The sequence below is a fragment of the Zosterops lateralis genome (genome assembly GCF_965231275.1).
Source record: "Zosterops lateralis genome assembly, chromosome: 3".
NCBI classification, from domain to species: Eukaryota; Metazoa; Chordata; class Aves; order Passeriformes; family Zosteropidae; genus Zosterops; species Zosterops lateralis.
In genome coordinates this window covers 8,227,268-8,246,541 of record NC_139764.1, presented here as the reverse complement: position 1 = coordinate 8,246,541, position 19,274 = coordinate 8,227,268, and positions in this window count along the sequence as shown.

The following is a 19,274-nucleotide window of genomic DNA, read 5'->3' as shown; positions in this document are numbered from 1 at the left end:
GCAGAACTACAATCTGAACTGAAACTATGCCAAAAAAGGTCTTTTTTTGTTGTCTTTCTTGTAGCAGAGAGAAAAGTAAGGAACTGCTTTGTTGCTGATCCTCTAACAGTTTGAGCTGGGGACAAATTTTGAGTACCAGTTAGCAACCTGACTATTTCAAAACTAATCAGCCTGTGTGTTTTCCTGTGGAGCACCTTTTAGTATGTCAGTATGTCAGTTAGTGCAAGGTTCTGTGTCTATTAACATCTTTGTTGTCATGGAGGATTAAAACAATGGCATTAACAAGTGCTGTCTGTGGTGTGATATGTTAAATTGCGTCTGGTTTAGCTGTGCATTTATTCTGCAGCTTTTACTACCGTGATCTCTGTGCTCATGCAATCTGTTTTCATTTGCAGTGCAGTCAGCAGTATGAAAAATTAAGTAGCATGTTAGAGCTTTCAGGGAAAACATGATGCTGCATGATCACATATATTAATGTAAATGTTCATAGCCCTTTAGCTGAGGCAGTGAGACCACACTGAGGGAGTCACTTGTGTGTGGAATTCTCTGCTCAGGGCTGTTGTTCCATGCAGACACTCCTGGAAGTGCACATGGAGTACTCTGTGGTTTGTCACTGAGGGAGTATAAGTGCCAGTAAGAAAGATATGTTGGCCACAGGATGGGATTTTTTTTTTTTCTTTCCCAGGGAATTGAGAAAGTGACATTCTTATCTCAAAGTGCAAAGCACCTGGCCTGTCAGCCCTGCCTGTCTGCTGGTGTTTGTATCAACATTTCATATTGCCTTTTTCTTATCATGGTAGTATTCAGGTATTTGCACCTGCAGCAAAGGATCAGAAAATCACCTCAGCTCTTTAGTGGTGTGTGGAAGTTTCAGGAGAAAGTGGAATTACACTCAAGCTGCTGGATGGGGATTCTGTGTTTTGTTCACATAAAAGCAGGTTCAGGTCCTGAATCCCAAGCATTTAGACTTCCTGGGTTTTATGCTTGCTCTTCACACTTGTAAAATAGTATGGTTGCCCAAGGAATTGTAAATAGCTTTGGTTTCCTGGCATCCTCTTCCTCCTTAGGGGAAGAGGAAGTCCCTTTTTAAGACTGCAGGTAACAGACTGCAATGTTTTTGCAGTGTGTATGTGTGTCACTGAAGCTACTGGGGGCTCTTGCTTTGCACTGAAGTTAAAGAATCTATTACAGGAATTAAAAATTGGCTGGACTTGCTGTTAATCTCTGTTAATCTGAAGATTTTGAGTGATTTAAATCCTTGGGCCTTCAGCTCGCAGAAGACTGTGTAATTAAAAGAGGCATTTGCCAGGGATGGTGTGCAGTGTTACCCTGGTACAGTGTTAAGTCATGGTGCCTCTGCCTCCTGCTAATTTGGCAAAGTACCATGAAGTTTCTGGTGTGGAATTGATTCGCAACTTCAGCAGATTTAATATCAGCTTCTGATCCATGAGGCTGTTTCTGAACTCTCCCACAAGAGAAAAATAGAAATCTTCCTTTTCTGGAAGGAGCTGCAATATTTCCAGAGATTTCAAAAGTCAGGATAAAGACAATTCCTCTTATTTCCCTATCAAAATTCCCTCTGGTTCTGTCTCCCCTGCAGACAAAATGTATACATAATGACAGTGGAGTTCTTAAGTAAATACCATGAAATTTTGGGTGTCTTAGTCATGCTGTGCTATTTTTCTTTCCTCTGTCAATAGGGAAGAGTACTGCTCTCTGAAAATTGTGCATTTTATTTTGCAGCCTGCTTTCAGATTTCACTCTAAAGTACCACCACTGGAATTTTGCTGAAGCCCAAACAATTTTCCACTGGATGATAATATCCTTAAATGTACTGTCCCTAGTTTATGCAGCATGTATTATACAAGAAGTGATACTCCAGGCTGTCCTCAATATGAAATCTAGTTTCAAACAACCCACTTCTGTAAGCCTTGTCTGAGGCAGGAACAATAAGACCAGTAATGATTCTAATGCTTTTCAGCTGGTGGAGAATGCAACAGAACATTTTGTGACTTTGGATCATGTGTTTATGCATAAATAACCAAAAAGAGGCTTAAGAGAACAGTGTCAGGAAAAAAAAAATACAGATTATTAGTTATCAGGATAGTACTAATGAGATGAGACTGTGTTGAAAAAAAATTGGATCATCTTTTAAAGAACTTTGGCTTTGCCTTTTCACATTCAGTTGAAGTTGTCCTATGACCCCTTCTGCAGATTTAGGAACAGCTGGCAAATTTGCAGAGGAGACTTAATGCCCAGGAAAGTAAGGTATGCACTTGAACCTCACAATGCCATGAGACCTTTGTGTACTGCATTTAAATCTCAGTATTGAAAAAAATATGGAAACTTGTTCAACGTTATAATAAGCATGTTATTAATGCTATGACTCCATGGGTTAGAACTGGAAAAGATTTACTGAAGTGTATCCAGTTCTACTGGACCCACTGGGAGCCAGATTTCCCAGGGTAAGTTCAGCCTGTGGATGAGGCCCTACTGCCCTTCTGACAAACCTTCTCAGTGAAATTGAACTCAGTGTCTTTTTCCTGTTATAGCTCACACCTATTTTGGACCAGAAGAAACAACACTCTAGTGGCTTTTTGGTCAACATAATTTGCAGTTTTCTGGCTGACTTGTGCTCACCAGGAGTATTTTGCTACCTCCCCAGAGCTAAAAGTGTAGGATGTGTCTGGGAAATGTTTATGCTATGTCCCTCTTGCAAATAGAAACCATTCTGAGCAACAGCATCGTGGCACAGTGAGGCAACATGCTGCTTCCTGATTCTGACATCCGTAGCAAAGAATAAACACAGGTTATCAATACTCCCTTGTGCTGCTGGATATGACCTCTCCAGCAGTACTTAAACCAAGACCTCAGGAGCAAGCAGCTGAAAGCTTTCACTCTCTGTGTCTGCATCCTGTAATGGTACTCTGGGATGGAAGGGACTGAGTAATGCCTAAATAGCAGGGAATACATACCCAGCCCTTTGCTGATCAAATGCAGCAGCAGTTAGCACTGGATTTAGCTTAAGGTCAGGGAAGAGAGAAGGGATGCTGTTAGGGTGAAGGAGTAATCTGTAATCCTCTTGGTGGTGAAACCCAATCTACCTCTCCTGACCAGGTCAGTCTGTATGGGCAGCACACCAGATATGCCCATATCTGGTACAGTGAGAGAATTTCTCTGGTGTGTATGAAGGATTCCACTTTTTCTCACACATGTAAATGAAGAACTACATTTAATGTTGAACAACCTGCAGCCCTTCTTGTGTGGGCTGTTAGCTTTTTTTTTAAGCACTGCTGTTCTGAGTGCAATAAATAGAGCATATTTTAGATTAATTCTACAGAGAAATACTTTTCAGTATAACCTGGTTTTCAACACTCAAAAGCCTCTGGATATACCCTAAAGCTGTTGCAAACTCTGGGACTTAAGAGCCTTTGAAATAGCTGTATGGAGTAAGCAGTGTTTTAAAAACAAAACAAAAAAAATCCTCAGATATAAAGCTTCCTCAGATATGAGCTGTGTTGCTCTCAGAGCCTCCCAGTTCCTGCAAATGGACTTTTTAAAGAGGAAATGCCGCTGCATGATCAAGGTCCCTGAAGGTGCTAAAAAAGAGCAATGAATGTATAAAGCCAGTAAAGCTTGTGGCATTAAGATTAAAAAACATCCATCATTGAAGCAGTCAGGGCTCCCTTTTTAAGAGTATATCTCGTATATATATATATATATTTTTTTTTTTTTTTTTTTTTTTTGTAGTGTTCAATTTTGTAGCTAGTTTGTATAATCCCTAAAGAAGAACTAGCCTCACAATATAAGTCCTTTAGTTTATTGGTATTTTAGTAACAGACAGTACACATTTTACTGCTCAAATGGTTATTTTTTATTGATCTCTTTCTGAACATGTGGCTGTTCGTTCTGACTGAATGCACACATGTGTAGATATATGCTGTAGAATATGATGAAAGCCTAAAGTACTCAGTTCTTGGCATCACAGTAGCCAGTTTAAGTATTTGCTCAAGATCTACATTTGTGAGTAGCCAGCTTTGAGGCTTCTCCTATATTTCTCATGACAGTTCTGAGATACTTATATTTTGAGAGAGTTTGGACTGGAGTAACTCTGAAGATAACTTCCAGTTAAGATATAAAACCAGTTTCCCAAGAATTTCACTGGAGCAGTGAGGCTGACCTGGAAGCCTCGTGCATCCCTGATGGGGCCAGTGAAAAGTTGTTGCTGTGGGCAGCCCCTCTTGATTTTTTTCTTGCTACAACTATGCACAAATCCATTACTTAAGCATCAGTGAGGTTGATAAGTGATAATCCTGATGTCTAAGACAAGTGTTCTAGTGCTTTTCTGGATGTCATTTTGGGAGCATCTCCACTAATACTCAGTTTACGCCAGTGAGGATTATTAACAACAGATTTGTCACTCATTTTCTATGTCACCTTATGCAGTAGGTATCTCAGGTGGCTGTGTAGACTTTAGACCCTCTTGGAAATGGTGGAGGATTCAGAAATTCTTATGCAAATGTGTAGTGCATTTATATGTGCATTGTTATTTACTTACTATAATCCATATTTAACTTATTGAAAAGTACGTGGTATTAAAAGATGGTAAATTCAACCTTGCTTGATATGTCCAGCATAAATGCTTTTTTGTAGAGGAAAAATGGAAAGAACAAAAGGATTCTTAGTGACTTAGAAAAGTTTCAAAATGCAATGTCATCTGTGTTAGATAAACTTTTGCATCTGCATAGAAGAGAAAGAGACCAGCTCATTAATGAAATTTCAGGTATTAAAAGCAAGACAAATCTTAAAAGCTGCTCTTTTTTTTGTGCTACAGCCTAAATTAGCTAAACTCTTTACTGTCTTTACTGTTTCATGTTTAAATGAAAACAGGATCATTAAGACTGTGTACCATATAAGTTGGAAACAACTCAAAATATTAAAGATATTGATTAAAAAAACCCACTTTGAAATTACTTTGCTGCTTAGTAGTCAATTTGTCTGGCTTTCAACACAACCAATAGCTCTTGTTGTCTGTGTTTGGGCATGTCTGGTTCCTTGCTGTGGGTTGTCTTGTAAATGTAAATGAATGGTTTGTGAATTAATAGTAACACATGTTTTTAATGATAAAAGGACATTTAGTTTGCCTTAATTATCCAGTTAGTGCCTTTTGCAATAACACAGTTTCCTGCAGCTGAACACTCAATTGAAACAAAGCTTATATAAATATGTAACTGTTTATCACTTAAAACTGCCTTGACAGAAGATGCTAAAGCTGTAAACCTTGGTGTTTGAGAAGGTATTTTAAAATTTGTATGGTTTCTGAAGAGATAATCAGATTCTAAGCCGAGTTTCTTCCCTCAAGTACCTGCATTGTCTTCAGTAATAAATTTGCATGCAAACTGGAGGAAGGCATTTGGCCTATTCTTAGAGCAAGACAAAATTACCTTCTGCTTTTTCATTCAGCTGTACATCTTCCCTTTATAGTTTGTGTGTCAACAAGTGCAGGGCACTGCAGAAGCTCTTTGCCTTGGAGGAATTTACAGCCTGCATGTAAGGGATAACTAAATGTTATTCTATGGGTTTATTAGGGTTAGGAACTCAATATTCCTTACCAGAAGGTTGTGGTGTGTGGGTAGATAGCAGGTGTCTGCACTGGCTCCTGACACGCTGCAGGAAAAAAGGAATATACCAAAAGGTTTTGCCCTTTTTAGTGGAAGTTTCCCACATATGATCTGCTTGTATGAACCTGCATGTGTCTGCTTCCTCACTCAGTTCTTAAAATGTGATCTGTCTTAGCTTAAACACTTCATGGAGCTGAATTTTTTCTAAAGTTAATTTACCAAGCACTTGGACTGGGGAGAGAGTACACACGTAGTTATGATGGCAGACTGGAAAATGAATAAAAATTTCAGTCAAAGAAAAGGGTTGTATTGGGTGGCTGGAACTAGAAACCTCTTTAATTGCCCACTGTCACCAAAATACCATCCATAACCAGCAACCAAAACACCATAACCACCAGTCAGTCCTTGCTGCCCACTGGGTGGATAAAGCTTGATTTCATGGTCACACTTGAGAGCAGGGTTGGATCTGGGTCAGGCTGAGAGAGGAGTGGAGTGCGTGTGGACAGGGAAGAGCTGGCAACAGATGGTGTCATAGTGGGAAGAAAGAGACAGCTCATCAGCTGGCAATGTTTCTGCTGCATTTTGTCCATTAATTGTTTTTCTTCAGGGAAGAACTCAGTGGTTTGGTTTGGTCATTAGTTTTCATAGTTATTGATCCTAGGAAATCATCTTGTCTGCTCTGAACTTAAGTATTCCTTTAATTTAAGGCCATTTTATATCCTAAGTAATATGATTAGTGCTCACATTTTAGGAATGTATTTTCTTAATTTAAAAAAACCCCTGAAGTTACATGTAAATATTGTGGCAAAGGGTTCCCCAAAACCCTGAGCAGAATATTCATCTTTGTGGCAGATGGTTCTACAGTAATTGCTGATTCATAGTCTTGAAAAAGGAAGTAAGCTACTCATGAGTTTATGGACTAAGCATTTTGACTAAATTAACTTCTTTATATCAGCATATTGCTTTTGCAGTAAGCTTAGAGTTAGAAAATACTGTTTATGTTTTACAAGTAGGATTGACTTAATTCAGTGATTGCACGGAAGAAAAGGACTCATATATTAGTATTTCATTCAGTAAGTATTTTTTATGTTTTGTTAAACAAGAAGATAGTTTTATTAATCATTCCTGTTTTTACTAAGCAAAACCCAAAAATGTTTAAAACCAAGCATTAGCTTATTTTGTAGGGCATTTACAGTGTAGTCGTCAGAAGAGATGGGTTTCTCATTGATTAATTTTTTCTTTCTTTTTTTTTTTTTTTTTTAATTCTTGCTTTGGATTTAAATTATCATTATGTGGATGAATAGTAGTAGTGATTCTTAAGCTTTAAAATTTAAATTTGTTTTTACATCTATTTAATTAAAAAAATATAAAAATATGAGTAGCTGCCTGTGAGAAGGACGACTGCTTTCTTGAAGGGATAATTTAACTAATTATATATAAACATTTATTCCATGCTTATCACCATAGTAACTGGGGCCTCAAGTCAGAGTGCTTTGATGAGCAGGGTTGCAAATGCTGTAGTGAGCCAAGGCCTGAACTTCAGTATGAAAATATAATTTAACATTTTGTTAAGGCACAGCTAATCCCTGCTACACCTTTTTGACCTCGTGCCATTGTTTGTGTTCCCAGGGCTGCAAGCGTGGTAGAAACCTGGGAGTTAAATGTGTCTGAAAAATTAACCTCCCTGCAAATGAGTGTGCACCAAGTCATCCTTCTGATCTGCTCGAGCCTGTGATTGAATGGCCACTGGTGAGGGCCCTGTGATGGTGAGAAGTGTGGAGAGACAGCTACAAATTAAGCTGATTACAAGGCTGGTCTGGAAGCCACTTGTTTAGGGCCTGACTGTGCTGTAGCTGAGATTGTTGAAAAATTGTTGGGTTGGGATTTAAGCCAGTTTAAGTGAGGAAATTATCTAACTAATTTTGAAATGCTTTTTGTGTCTTTGGAAGTATATCCCTGAGCCAAGTATCTACTTGGTGTTGTTTTGAGAGTGGAAGATTCTATGAGGATTGACTTTTGATGTCTCTTCTCATATGCTGACCTCTGACAACTGGCCACAGAATTTTATCGGAATGTTTAACTTCAGAGATTCTGCTACAATTAACTTAATTGCATCTCTTTATTTTCATCTTCTTTTTATCTGTACCTAGACAATTGCTGTCAGAAAAAAATCATCTTTTAATATCATCTTTCATTTTGACAGCAGCCAGGCCAGTACTAGCTATTTCTGTAGCCTGTTTGTAAGTAAATCTCAGATGTATTCATGTTTCAGATGCTCCCTCTATCTTATAAAACATGGCAATAGTACATGTTTTATAACTACAAAGCTTTAGAAACTCAGACTTTAACGACTCAGAAAGACTTTAAAACATTTATCCTAAAAACTTTATGAAGGCTTTTAATTTTTATTTGCTACATTAACCAGGCCATCATTTTGACCCTTTAAAATTACACTGCCATTTTATTTTCTAGTGCACTTGAGATCATCACTTCACCATCCAAGGTCCTGATCCCATGGAGACTTGCACACTTGCTTAACAACGCACGTTTCAAGCAATATTACTGATTTATTACTCTTCATTTACTGTTACCTGATTTGAAGACAGTCAGATCCTGGGGCATCTGCATTAACTGGGCAGCATTTGCAAACAGAGGAATGATTTGCAGGTGTGGCACAGCCCAGCAGTTAATCACACTTGCAAACTGCAGTGTGAAGTGTGATATTGTATAGCCATTTATAGCCTGAGTTTTTAAAGAGCTGTAACTCTGCTTTTGGCTTGGCTCCCTTCCATGGCTGTTGTAGATCACATTTGCAATCAGGCTGTTGCCAAACCTCCACTCAGTGTTAAGGTCATGTTTACTACTGCGCAGCTGCACAGTGAAGAGTTGCACTAAAAGCAAAATAAACTTCAGACCATTTGAGGAGCAGCTCTCTATGGGATTGGAGAGCAAGTGGATGTCGGGCAAAAGCTCAAACTGACTGTAGACCAAAGCAGAATATTTTTGGCAGCATTTAAATTTTACCGTTTTATTATAGCTGATGTGTTCTTGACTGCAGCTCGAATAGAAACAGCTTGTGCATGTTCTGAGTCCTGTTTAAAAAGATCATAGATGTAAGAAAACTGGAGTCTGCAGCTCTCCATATGTGGTATTGGAATGGTGCAGAGTTTTCAGCTATTAGCCAGAGCGAGGAGCCTCCTAAAAACCCCATGCACATTAAATTTCTGGCACTGCTCATGAAAAGAATGTTGTTGGAACACTCAAGGACTCCCTTTTCCAGGGAATGGCTAAATGTGGTCTTCCCAGACGAGGGTTCAAGCATACAAAAAATGAGCTGCAATGGATCTTTCATTTTGAAAGCTTCTTCATTAACTGTTCTGGATAAGCCAAACCCATATCCCCCTTTTTTGTTTTAAAATCTCCTATATAGTTGTGTTTTTGCTGGTGTGAATGCCAGTAACTCTTTGAGCTACAAAAAAATCCCCAAACCCAAAACCCATGGCTGGGAAAGGACTGTTACTGCCACTGACATTTGGACAAGCCTTTTTTAGCTAGCTTTAAGTAATGAGGTGTATGCAGTGATGATCAGCTGCATTTGACAAGCAAAATTCTCCAAAATACTGAGTTTTCTCTGTGAAAACAGACCACAGAGCAGAGGAGAAGGATTTTTGTATTATCCTTACATGGAGGAAAGAGATAGGTTTATATCTTTTGGTAAACACCAAAAATCCATAGAGGACAAACACCTCATTGTCCTTCTTATATAAAAGCTTCATCTGGAATTCTCAACTTTTTAAAGACCAGTCAATCAAATATAGAATATTATTGTGCAGGAAACCAAATTTCTTTATTTCTGGTACTCTAAACATTTTTTTTTTCCTTTTTTGAAAAGTTGATTTTGAAACTGATATATGGGGGTATGATCATACTAGCTTTGTGAGGCATTGCAAATACAAGTGCAAAGGTTCACAGAACACCATTAGAATTGGAGATGTAGTTGAAGTTTGGCCTCCCTCAGTATGGGTTGTGTGCTCTCAAATCTCAGTGAACCTGACTGGGGTCTGAAGCCTTTTTCTCATATCTGGAGCCAGTTCTTTTTTCTACTGTCAGTTTTTGATGATCTGTTTTTGTTTTACTATTATCTCTCTTTATAGACACGATTAAAACTAACTTGAAATAATTGTCATTCTTACTGTGGTGGCTTTATCCTGGCTGAACACCAGGTGCCCACCAAAGCTTTATTACAGCCTTCCTCAGCTGGACAGGGGAGAGAAAAATATAACCAAAAAAAGGCTCATGGATTGAGATAAAGGCAGAAAGGGATCACTCACCATGGGGAAAAAGACTCAACTTGGGGAAACCATTTTAATTTATTAGCAATTAAATCAGAGTAGGATGATGAGAAATAAAAAAATCTTAAAACACCTTCCCACACACACTCCCTTTTTCCAGGCTTAACTTTACTGACAAATTCCCAAGATGCAGGCACTTTTGCAGTCTCCTGCTCTTATTTGCTGTACTCAAATTATTGAAAGTAAGACCACTTTTGTGTCCATTGCTATTTCACAGATATACAGAAATTACTCAGAAATGGCAGTGTGTCACACAGACTGTGTTAAGTCCTTTGTACCAGATCGGCCAAACACCTTAAAGAGAGCCATTTTGGACTGTAAAACTTCATAAATGATTTAATGACAGAAATTGTAATGCTGGATGTATGTTGCAATAATATCCAGGGATTATACCTGGAAATATTTCATGGAAGTGATCTTCCAAAACAATGTGTTGACTTGCTTCTGAGCTGGAGGCACTGTGGTTGCCCAAATTCAGGTTTCACCTTCAAACAGAAATGTGACTGAAGCAGAGGAGTCCTCATCACCATTCTGTTTTTCTGTGCTTGTTTCTTGTGTTTGTTTTGCCAGGCACTCGTGTCCCCTGGAGACTGTGGTTCAACTCTGCAGTCAAAATTCTCTTGTGCAAGGGTAGCACAAAAAGAAACCATAAAGATAAAAGATCTGGGACCCATTGATGTTCAGGTCTAAGTAGATATGTAATTTAGGAAGGATTGTACCCTACGATTTCTTTTCACTAATTTGCAATAAGAAAGGTTTTGTTGGCCTTAATCCTTAGAGAGCCAAATTACTATTTTAACCCTTCATCTTGTTAAAAAAAAGCAATACTTTGAATGAAAAAAATCACACTCATCACTTCCATCTATGAGCCATAGTAATTTTACAGGTTTGATAGAGGTAAGTAGTTTATATAATGTTACTTAGTTATATACAGTCTTACTTATGAAATACTACTTACAGAGCTCTTTAAATCCAAACAGGTTCTTGCAGGAAAAAAATAAATTAGTCACAAAAGTTCTGCCTTGTCGATCACACAAATAAAGCATCTCCAAATTCCAGTTAACTCTTTTTGTATGGATATATATTTCATTTTCACTAGATATGCTTGAAAATGAAAAAGTTTTCTGGTTAAGGTTTTAGTTGGCATGTTTTTTTTCCAGTTTTATTTGAAAAGCAATTTTTGAAGGATCTTTAGTATTAGGTAAGGCTTTAAATAACAAGACACAATTTTCCTTTTGCAGAATGCTGCAAAATTTCTCTGTTTCTTACAGCTTCTAATGTTCTTTTTTTCAAGTCAAGTAAAACAGGTAGATGCTTGGCAACTCTGAAATTCAGACTATATATCTTTTTTCTTAAAGTGGACTCCAGCATTTTGTGTTTCAGTTGCAGTTTCAAGTTGTTAGGCAGTGATTGTTTCCAGAATCTTTCGAAAATCCATAATTTCTTTTCAAATGCAGAAAAAAAACCCCAAAAAACCAAAAAAATCAAAACATCTACTTAAAGAAATAGAACAGAAGTCAGAATGAATGTGACTATTGACATGATATCATTTTAAATGACTACAAGTCCTAATGGGAAACTTGATGTCAAGTTCACTTTAAGTCCTTGCACTCCCGGTAAGTCAAATGAGTGCTGATACACAGTGTCCCTCAGTAAAGATTTTTACTGGACCTAAGGAAGTTTTCCAATATGATCTTGGCTACCTTTCAAAATGTATCACTGAGACTTTTCAATCTGCTTTCTATGTCCCAGCTTTAACTGTATTCACACTGAACTTTTAAAAAACTCTTTGGACATTTCATTTCATTGTATGAAACCTCAGCAACAGATTTAATTACCATGAAAAAATAAGGGACAACTAAGGTGGCTTTACACAGCTGTCCCTTTTCCCTGTGGGACTTATTAATGTTAAGCAAACAAGATTCTGGTTGCCTTGCAGTCTTTTACAAACTGTGCTATCTGTCCTGTATTGTTTCATTATGAGTTTTTTTTATTTTTTAGATTTATATTTACCATATAGAAGGATAATTTTGCAGAGTTAATTACTCGTGAATAGGAAGAGATTTGCTCTGAAAAATTGCCCTGAACACAGAGTGTGATTTAACGTGGTCTGTAGGTTGCAGATATTTTAGATAAGGCTTTGATTAATGAAAATTTAACACTACAAAGTTATCAATCAGAGCTGGCCTTTTCTGACTTGACATTTAGCCTTCTGTGGAGCTGACCATGGCTTGCAGCTGAATCTGTTTTTACTGGGTGTTGGTTATGTGTAAGCCAAAACACAGCCTGCAGGATTATTACCATAGTTGGTTTTGAAATAGCAGCAAGGATTTGAGGACAAGGAAGATTTGTAAATTTTTTTCACTTCTGACTTTATTAGGAGGAAGGGGCTCTGAGCAGCATGGGAAACCTTTGGAGCAGAAATTATATTTTGTCTAAAACCTTCTACCTCATTTTGCTCCACAGGGCTTTGATCTGGGATTCTCGGACAAAACTTAGCAGTGAATATGAAATTCTCTCTTCTCTAAAACTGGACAGTTTAAGCTTTAATTTATTTATTTTTTTTGCTAAGGAAACAGTTGTGGAAGTAGCAGCTGGGAAACATGATGATAGCACAGTGTTACCTTTATGGAAATTGCAGCTCTGAGCTGTAGGTCAAGTATGGCACAGAAGCTTGAATGATGGAAGAGAGCTGTTTTTCTGGAAAAAAAGGTAGCCATTAAGGTTGACCCTGGTAAAAGCTAACTGTCACTTACTGGCTTAATAAATAGTTGCCCAAAGAGAAGATTCCATCTTTTGTGCTATATAAGATATATTTTCGAGTATTCAAATATTATTTTCAGTTGTTAGGCCAGATGTTAAGTCCTCCATATTATTGCAATTTATTCCTCTTCTGCTACTATCTGGATAGCTGATACCTTCAGCCACATAAGTCAAATTTTTATACGTCATATATATATGGACATAAATCCTATTGGATTTGATGTGCTCAGGTTTTTCCACTATATAAATAATTGCATTAGGGGATAGTAATAATGAGACATAAACAAGGGTGCAAGAATGGTTTAGCTTATAAATGCTCGATCTTTCATTTTATAAAGGTTTTTTTTGTTTTGGTTTGGTTTTTTTATTTTTTGGTTTTTGAATCTTCTTTGGTAATCCTGTGTGGAAGCTGCCAGGCGTGGGGCACTCCAGCATGTTTAGAGCTCCTACACATTTCCAAATTGAGAACTGCGAGAGAGTGTCATCTGAGCAAGAGAAAAGCTCCCTCCTGTGGAAGAGATGAACCTCTGCTGTGACAAGGAGCAACCAGAAAAGCATCACACCATGATTTTAAATTAGCAGGTAAGAGGGTTACGAGGACTGTGGGACTTTGTAAATACTGGAATGCAAGACCTTGCTCCTCTTTACTTTTTTCTCAAAGTAAATTTTTCATATTTTGCCTGACTTATTTCTAAAACTGCATTTCAGTTATGACTGTTTGCTGTGTGTAAGTAAAACTGGATCATTTAAATAATATAATTTGGCCACAGTGGACTCTATAGTATTAAGGCATCTAAAGCAGCTGATATTTTTTACATATTTTGCTTTCTGCAGCTCTTTGCTGAAAAGCTTTAGTATTTGGGACATTTCTGTGAATTCGAGTTTGTAGAGCTTACTTTTAAAAAAATCCTTTTTCTTTTTCTTTTTCTTTTTTTTTTTTTTTTTTTTTTTTAAGTTTGATCATCTCTATATCTTGAAGATCTGTATTAAACCGATTTTGAATCTTGCTGTGATTAGTGGCCCTTGGTGGAAGGCTCTGCTGAGCTCAAAGCCCTGTGTGACTTGGAAAATAAAGCTGCATAGAAAGGATAAAGATGAAATTGTGATGGAGAGGCTGGAATTAGAACTCGATATCAAATTCCTGCTAGAAACAGTATTTTTACCTTTAAGCTGAATATGATTCATGCTTGTGATCTGAAGGTGGAAGGCTCTAGCTCATTAGCACATTAACAAAACCCTGAGGCATTTACTTCCAAAAATGCTAACGTTATTCCCCTGAGAATGAAGCACTTTTGGGGAGGGGGGAGATGGATCTCTAGTATTACAGTGAAGTTTTAATTTTACCAATTCATTGCCAGCTAAAGGGGACAGAGACAGCACAGAGTGCTCTGACCCACTGAAAAAAATAAAATAAAAATGCTGTCTTAACTGCTCAGCAGTTAATTTTCTTTTACTGGAGCAGTGGGAATTGAAATAATGATAAAAAATTGGTTAATGGGATCCTGTCCTTTGGCCAAATGGTAAATTGCCATCTTGTTCGGAGATTGCTGGGTTGCAGCTTGTGGCACACAGCAGCAAAACTTTGCTTACAGAAGCATGAGATTAGGAATGGTGTGTAATGGAGAAGTGAGTATTTGGTTCTGTCTTTAGAAATGTTATGGTGTACCTGCTGATTTTGATAGAGTTTGGAGTCATCTTTGAAGCAGGGAATGGGGGCTCTGTTAAGGTCGTATTATCCTCATTTATGAGAACTGGGAAAGGTTTTTTACAACCTAACCAATTCTACAGTTCTGTGTTTCCTGTTAGCAGCTCCATCTGCTGATTGGCGAGAGTATTTCTGATTGCTGCTTCTTTTCCTGCAGGAATTTTTGTCTGGTTTCTTAAGAAATTGAAGCTTGTGTCGAGCACACTTTGTCTTGCTCTTCTCCTTCCTCTGCACCCCTCCACCCCCAATATTAAGAGTTTTTTTATGAAAATCAAAAGCAGGGCTGAGGGGCCCTACTGAGTTGCTTTAGGTTTATGAAATTACAAATCTGAACACAGTACACTGAATGAAATTAGTGTGATAGAGGGGCTGCATCATGAGTTGAACTGTAACGTTGTAACACCAGGGAATCCACAGGAGATGGACAGGAAATTAGTCTCTGTGAGTCCCATGGTTCATCATGATACACTAAGAGAACGAAAGGAAAATAAAAATGTCACTGCTTTTAGTATTCATATGGCAGTGATTTCTGCAGAGCAACTGTGACCTGGAAGAAATGGCTTTAAATCTTTGAATCCTCAGCAGTTAATTTTCTTTTACTGGAGCAATGGGAATTGAAATAATGATAAAAATACAGAGGAGAAAACTTACCAGAGCTGGACATTTACTCTTGACTGGAACGACTAATAATTTGTACCTGCTCACTTTAAATGAAGTCTTGCTTGAAAACTTGTAGACCATGGTTGAAACAATTTCAAAGATATGTTCTGGTATTTTTGAAGTAATTTAAAGCACTGGTTTGTATCACCTATTACAGATTGCACTAAAGCCTTGTCCTTTTTCCAGGAATTCTGCATTTAATGGGCTAAACGACAGGTAACTCAGAGCTGGTCTGAGATTTGACACTCAGCCTACTATTTTTTTCACTCCATTCTAAAGACCATTGTCTCATTTAATTTTTCATTTCTATGAGATTTTAATAAAAGCCCAGGAGGTAAGAAGGAGATGGGCTAAAATTGATTCCACTCTTTTTTTCTCCTCAGTTGAAATTCTTTGCTATGTAGTATAAAACTAGCTTGAATGTTGTTCAGCAACAGAGCAACATGCTTGGCTTGGCTGAGCTGTGCCAACCTGAAGTACTTCCTCTAATATCTTGAGGAGTGCTGCTCCACAGGGCAGCTGATGTACTCAGTTGCTATGCCCTCTGTGTTGGAGGTCTAAAGGCTTCCTTACTCATTCCATACTATGGAATATAGTGCTGCTTCTCCCACTCTCTTGGATTATTACATTAGAAGTTTCTGAATTACCTGGAGGCCTTTTAGTTTGTAAATAGCCACTTACTCCAGAGGCTTCAAGGAGAATGAGTCATAGATTGAACAGCAAATGCTGAGAGAAGAGACAGACAGAGGTTTTCTCTCTCTCCATTACAGATGACAGATGAGAGAGGGGATGTAGATAAGCAGTGACAGGATGTGAAACCTGAGAAGTTGGAGCTTAGTATGAAATCTGTGGAAAGTTATTGACACTGGGCTTAGTGAGCCAAAAGCTTAAAGCTACTTACCAGTAAAAACCACAGGGAGCTCAGTATGAGATTTTTGAGGTTAGGAACAGTCTTTCTAGCAGAACTGAGAAGAAATATTAAAGGTGACTGAGATAGAGACTGCCAAAAGAGACGTTTCTGGGAGTTGTCTGCTATTGATATACTTTCATATGGAGATCTGTAGTGACTGTTTCCCCCAATGCCTGTGGGTCAAAAGCACACTGAGATTCTTCTGTCTCATTCATGATTTCAAGCCCACACCCCTCCAATATTTTCTCTTTAGATATCTGGACAGAAGCTGGTGTCTCAGATTAAGGCATGGTTCCTCATGGATTTGTAGCATGGAGTATAAGGACAGAATTGTGTACTTAGCTGTCCTAGTCATGGTTCTCCAGGAATGAAGGGTATAGGCAGACTGCAAGGTGGCAAATAATCTCCCTTTCTTGCGCTGTTTGGATCATCTCTCAGTTCTGGAGCCAAGTATATGACAGCATTCCTTCTTTGCTTGCTCATTTCTGTTTGAGGGCTGCTGATGGCATTGCAGGGCTGAAGCAGAAAGAAGTCAAAATTGATAGCTGCTTTTATTAAAAGAAAAAAAAAAACAACCCTTCAAGAGAGTTTTCAGCTCTGTGAGTTCATTGTACAACTGATGCTGTACTTGTTTCCTGGTGCAAAATGTTAGTTCTTGCTCCCTGGAGAAAGAGAAATAGATTTCCTAAGATAGGGTAAATGATGTGTAGAGGAAATCTTTTCATTGTATTTATAACAAACAACTTCCCTGGAAGTGTTGCCTCAACTTCTTTAAGTTATACTTAATCTGTAGTAAAATGGTTAGGTCTAAATTCTTTCAGTTCTGTTTTAAGCAAGGGCAATTCATTCACATTTTAGGATATTAGGGCAAATTTCTCTCTCATGTTTATTCCATATGTTTTGGTGGAACTTTGTACCAGGAATGCATTTGGGACTTTTGTTTTCTTAACCAACTACCTCCTACCCAACTTAAGGGTAGCGAAGTTCAGTGTAAAGATTGTGAATTTAAGAATGAGGTGACCAGCACATTTATATTTGGCTATTACCTTGTCCTGATACACAAAATGTTGCCAGACTTGAACAGAGTAGATGCATGATACTTTTTGTTTGGTTGGGTTTTTTTTTTTAATGCTTTTTAAATCTTTGGAGGGTAGTCATACAGTTTCCATACAGAACAGGAATGACTGCAGTTTTATTTTCATACTCTGGTGTTTCCTACATTTGCTCAGTTTACCTATAGCAAAGTATTTAGCCAGAGATGTCTCAGAAGCCAGAAGTGAAAATTATACAATTAATTAAAAAAACCCTCCAACAACCAACAAATAAAAAGAAGCACCAACTCAGACTATATATTCTATACACAGAATTGGCCACAGCTTATTCTCTCTAATAAGTCTGAAATGTGGAAGTGCCTTTGGTGAATCTGTTGGCAGAGAAATTCAGTGAGCAGGAGAGTGCAATCCATCACAGCCAGAAAAGAGGGTAGGTTGTGATATTGCACTGCTGACCCTCTGGAGTTCACATTAAACTCATAAAGATTCAGTTCAAACTTCTGAGAACATTTGGTCCCTGTAGCACACACATTGTAGTTTCATGTGGATATTACTGACAGTGTTGTCACAGTCACTCCTGTAACAGCAGGCTCCCAACCTTGAATTTACTGTGCTGAGAATGGGCAGAAGGTCCAGTTCACCACCAGCACAGTCCTGTAGTTCTTGCCTTCATCATGACCCACTGATAGTTTATTATTTCTTCTCCCAGCATTGTTCAAAGGCTGCAGGATACCTTGGGATACCAGGCTGTTCCTCACCATTGGGATAAAGGAAGCAGGAGTGCCTGTTCTCTGGGGGAGGGAAACAAAGGTGCTACAGAGAGCATTTGTACATGGATACAGCATGTATACATACAAAGCACTTGTACATGGATAGCAGCACCAAGACTCAAGAGTGTCTGAGTGAGGACAAACAGAATATCAGACCCTTACACCTTGTCAATGCAGACATGCTGCTATTAATTTTTTTAAATTTAATATTTTTTAGTATAAAAATTGATGGAGAGGCTGTCTGTCATTGCTTTTTAAGCTGTGTCTCCAATAGAATCTGTTTGTGTCTCTATGTGCTCACACTGCAATTCACTGTGGGTCAAAAGATTACGAACTCCGAATGACTGCAGTGGGAGAACTCACAGAACCTTATGGTAGAGACAAAGAAATGATGCAGAGAGAACTGGTTTGTCTCTTCCCAGCTTGATGCCACCTTGTCTCCCTAAGGCTGAAAGCCAAGGCTCATAGGGATTTGAAGCCTTAAATCCTGGTATCAGGGAGAGGGGAAAAAGGAAGCAGTCCAAGGAATGCTGGTGAAAGCTGCCAAGCATGCAGCAGGGAAGGCTCTATGGGCAGGAGTGTGTGTCTCTCCTGGCCAAAGGTCTGGATTAGCTACACTAAAGGGGACTTTGTAAGTCATCACTTGTGAGCTTTGCAGAGTTAAGGGAAAACATGAATGTTGTAAGACTCATTGTACTGCTGCTTTGTGCTTCAGACATAGCTGTTAAGGCAATGCTCACTGCTTTGAGTTTTGAAAGTCATAGCATTTGTTTCAGATTTCAGAAAGAGGCTAGCATTTATAACGTGCCACGTCCTTTTTTTAATCAAAGCTTTGCATGAGGCTTTAGAAGAATGGAACACACAGCACATCAAAATTTTACATAGTAAGAGAGGGCAGTGCTCTTAACCAAGTGAAAAAGAACCTCTGCTGGCACACAAAAGCCTCATGTTACAAAACTCACATCTTTATTGTACAGAAGTTCTGTTCACATCTTTTATACAAAGAATTATATAAATGAGGTCTTCTGATTCTTTGCTAGTCTGGAATGAGTAAGGGTCACTGCATTTGCAAACCAATGGACAGAGCTTCAGCTGAAGCCAGTAAAACCTCTTTACCATATGAAAGTAGAGCATGGAGACTTGAGGTGTATTATTTCTGTTTCATATACAGTCAGATGGCAGGAGATACCAAAGCCTGTAGCAGTTGCACTAAACACAAAGCCTTGTGCAAAATCTAATGATCCAATACAAGCCCTGTGCAGGACCACTGTAATAATCATGAGTAATAACTTGCTTTTGAATCCCGTTACTCAGCAGTATCAAAGAGCTATCTGCTACCTCTAAATACAGGTGTGACACAAAGATTTGGAATGTTAATTTCATTTTTCTTATAAAAATGACAGCTGGACACTTCATGACAAAAATCTTGAAGTCTCTCATT